Raw genomic sequence first — 4163 nt, forward strand, 5'->3', positions numbered from 1 at the left:
TAAAATACAAGTCATTTTAGGGACCAAATATAGATAGAATTCAAAGGCTGTTTACAGGGGCAAAGTAAATTTTATATCACGCAGTTTGAGTTGGCATTTATTCTTCACTCTTAATAAATAATTTATAAAATTGACAACACTGCCAATTATAGGTCAATTTCATTGAGGAACAGATTGAATTCTGCTGTCTTTTCATAGCAAATCATAGTGATGAATTTTTTGCCTCTTGTTGAAGTACATCTGATATTTTAAAGTAGATTTGCCCTACTATAATATTAATTCAATCAATCATTTCATTATCTTATCCCTTGTACTAAATGAGAGCATGCTATGTCAGTCTCCTATTAATATGACAAAATACTTTATAAAATCAACCTAAAAGGAGGAAAGATTAATCTTGCCTTCTGATTTTATACATGTCAGTTCATGTTTCTTATACTCATTGCTTTGGGTTGGTGGTGGCACAGTACCCCATGTCAGGAATATGTGTTTTCATGGAAGCGAGGAAGTAAAGAAGAGGAGGAATAGGAGTGGGAGAGGGAGAAAAAGGAGGAGGGGGAGAGGAAGAGGGAGAAGGAAAGGGAGAAGGAAAGGGAGGAGACAGAGAAGAAAAAGAAGGAAGAGGAGGAAAGGTCTTTGATTTTATTGTCCTCTTTGATCACAAGTTCAGAGTGACCAAATCTCTACAATTGTGCCCACTTGAAAATGTTCACCACCTCTTTATGGCAACATAGTGAAAACTAATTATTAATCCCAATCCTTTATGATTTCAGATTTAATTTCTAGAGTGGTGGGTAGATATTTCTGTACAATTGTATAACTTCTGTTCTTAAATATTTACTTGAATTAATCAGAGGAGATATTTGGCTTGGAGTTGGTTAGGTTATACAATTGCTGGAGAGATGAATGAAATATTTTGAGTGTAAATACATTTTATTTAACAGATAAGGAAGCGTCAAGATATTTCATTTTTTATCTTCAAAAATGACTATTTCATCTAACTCATAATGGCTTGAATTTTTCCTAATTTTATGGCATTTTTATTCAAGTTTTTTGTCATCTATAGCGAGGTTCATTCTTTCAAGTAGAAGGAAAATGAATACTATCACTTCTATAGAGAGTAGGTATAATATGATTTTCCTGCCAATCAACAATAAGTTATATTCAGATCTATAGGAATAATTGGATAAGTCATGGAATATCTTGCTTTATTTATCTCATATTTAGATTGATTCAATTTCCAAAAGTCAGTGTTGACATAAAATACATGAAATTAACCCCTGAAACCACTTCTACTCGAACCTCAGAAATACATGACCAGTAACTAAGATTTCTGCATACTCAAAAATTATATGAATCTACATTTTATGTCAAAAACGTTTAGGGTAAAAAGAATAGAAAATCGTGTAGCCACAATAGATAAAAATTAATGTTAATGACAAATTGCTTCATTCAGACTGACAGAGCCTATTGATTTTAGCTTACATGAGACATTTGATTAATGATCGTTTTGTCGCTTTTGAGTAATAGAGTATTTCAATTTGTCCAAAGATTCTGTCATTTAAACCTTCGAGTGTATATTTTTTCATAAAAATGAAAAGTATTTTTCCACAGTGCAGGTTCAGATTTAATAACTAAATAAATATCTAAATGTTAGTTTGTTAAATTGACCTCTGGAATTCAAATAACAAGAAATTTATTTTATATTTAAATATATTATATCCATGCTGAATATGAGTCTCTCAAGCTTCTAATCCTGGGTACGCTGGAAGCTGGAGTTAAAAGCCAGCCTTGGCAAGAAATTTTGTGAGACACATCTCAATCATACAGAGAGAGAGAGAGAGAGAGAGAGAGAGAGAGAGAGAGAGAGAGAGAGAGAGAAAGCCAGGAGTGGAGGTGTGGATCAAATGTTAGGACACTATACTTGAGTAAATAAAACTAAGGGATAGGCCTTGAGTTCAAATTACAAGAACAAAACACACGCACACACATACACAGAGAGACATGGAAAATATTATGTGTAAATTCTTATTTTAGTTTGAAGAAATAAACAATATCATGAAAAGTCATATTTGTTACATATACTGCAACATTTGTGAAGTGGTTTTTAGTAAAATTTGTTTGAAGATATAGCATAGGTTATTAAAATTAATATTAATCTACTTAATAGTTATAATTCCTCATAACACCTTGGAGTAGAACATTTGGTATTTTTCTATAGTCTTAAGAAATATTCTGAGTAAAAGAAAGAAAGGAAGAATGGAATAAAGAAAGAAAGAAAGAAAGAAAGAGAGAAAGAAAGAAAGAAAGAAAGAAAGAAAGAAAGAAAGAAAGAAAGAAAGAAAGAAAGAAAGAAAGAAAGAGAGAGAAAGAAAGAAAGAAAGAAAGAGAGAAAGAAAGAGAGAGAGAAAGAGAGAAAGAAAGAAAGAAAGAGAGAAAGAAAGAAAGAGAGAAAGAAAGAAAGAGAGAGAGAAAGAAAGAAAGAGAGAAAGAAAGAAAGAGAGAGAAAGAAAGAAAGAAAGAAAGAAAGAAAGAAAGAAAGAAAGAAAGAAAGAAAGAAAAAGAAAGACAGACAGAAAGAAAGAAAGAAAAAGAAGGAAAGAAAGAAAGAAAAGAAAGAAAGAAAAAGAAAGAGAAAGAAAGAAGAGAGAAAGAGAGAGGTAGGGATGGAGGGAAGGAGGGAGAAAGGAAGGAAAGAAGGAAGGAAGGAAGGAAGGAAGGAAGGAAGGAAAGAAAAAAATGAATGAATGAAGGAAGGGACAAAAACAATTTAATTTATAAAATCTGCTATTTAGCCCAACATAAATTTCATGTAAGTTAACCCTTTAGTAATTGCAAGTTTGTAATTGTCATTTCTCTGCCTGTTCTCTATGCATGAATGAAACCAACAAATGAAGGATCAGAAATAACCACGTGAATGTTTGTATCTGTAGTAAATATGTACACAAAGCTTTTTCTCATTTTCTATACATCATCAAATAACTATTTACAAACAATTTACATTTAGTTATAAATATTCTAAAAATTGATGGAACCAAAGGATGTAAATGTATTATATAATGTGAGCAGTAGTATTTAAAATGTTAATAATATTACAATCTTCATGTTATATTAATTATAACAATTATTTATTTTATCAGAGAAATTAGCATCCTCTAATTTTGGTGTCTGTGGGAGTCCTAATAGCAGACATTATTAAAATCAAAGGAGATCTGTATTTCTGAAAGCAATTAACTCAATGGAGATTGTTCAAATACATCAGAAGGGCCTTAGAAAGGTTACACCATGTTTACATGATTACCTTTGATCTAGTTCAAGAGCCACAAAACAATCATACTTCGCTTTGTCATCACTATAAATATTCCCATTGTAAGAAGAACCATTCATATGATTTACTTGTTATAGGTTTGTCTATTATTTTCTATGAAATAATATCCAAATGATAAACTACACTGAGTTAAAAGTTGCAAAATATATTGGACGATGTAAATCCTCCCAAATACATATTTTGAAATTGTATTCACCTGTCTGGTGACATTAGAATTACCCTTTCAGAGATGACCCTGAAATAATGATCCTGATAAAAGAAGCCCAATATAACTACTCTGCCATGTGAACATCCAGTAAATAAAGTATAATGAACTAGAAAGTAGACCCCCGTAAGACAAGGAATTGATTTGAATAACCATTTTTTATAATCAATGTTCAAGTTTCTAGATTATAAGTAATATACTCCTGATGTTTGTAAGCCACTTACTTTGAAGTATTCTCTTATAAAAGCCCAATGGTTGACAAAAAGCAAAGTAGTTTTGATTTAAATTTCAAATTTTCAGAAAAAAAGATTCATAATGTTTTATTATTTGAATATTATTCTCCAAACCTTCAGGTTAAAAATATTTTTAAATGGGAATTGAATTGATGTGCAACTCTCTATTCAACTATCATAATTAATTTTTTGAATATTTTAATATCTTTAAGAAGTTGTACAAAGGAGTTGCCATTCACTGAAACAGTTTATGGTTGCAGTGCATCTTGGTCAATGTCACCCTTTCAATATTCTCATTCACTCCTCCCAATCAACCCCAGTCTTTACGTATCTCAATATTATGTTATATACGGAATTACTTGCAATTTAACAAAGCAATTTATGTGTACAATGCACC

This window comes from Dipodomys spectabilis, unplaced genomic scaffold, assembly GCF_019054845.1.
Source record: "Dipodomys spectabilis isolate Male_0828 unplaced genomic scaffold, ASM1905484v1 ptg000093l, whole genome shotgun sequence".
Classification (NCBI taxonomy): Eukaryota; Metazoa; Chordata; class Mammalia; order Rodentia; family Heteromyidae; genus Dipodomys; species Dipodomys spectabilis.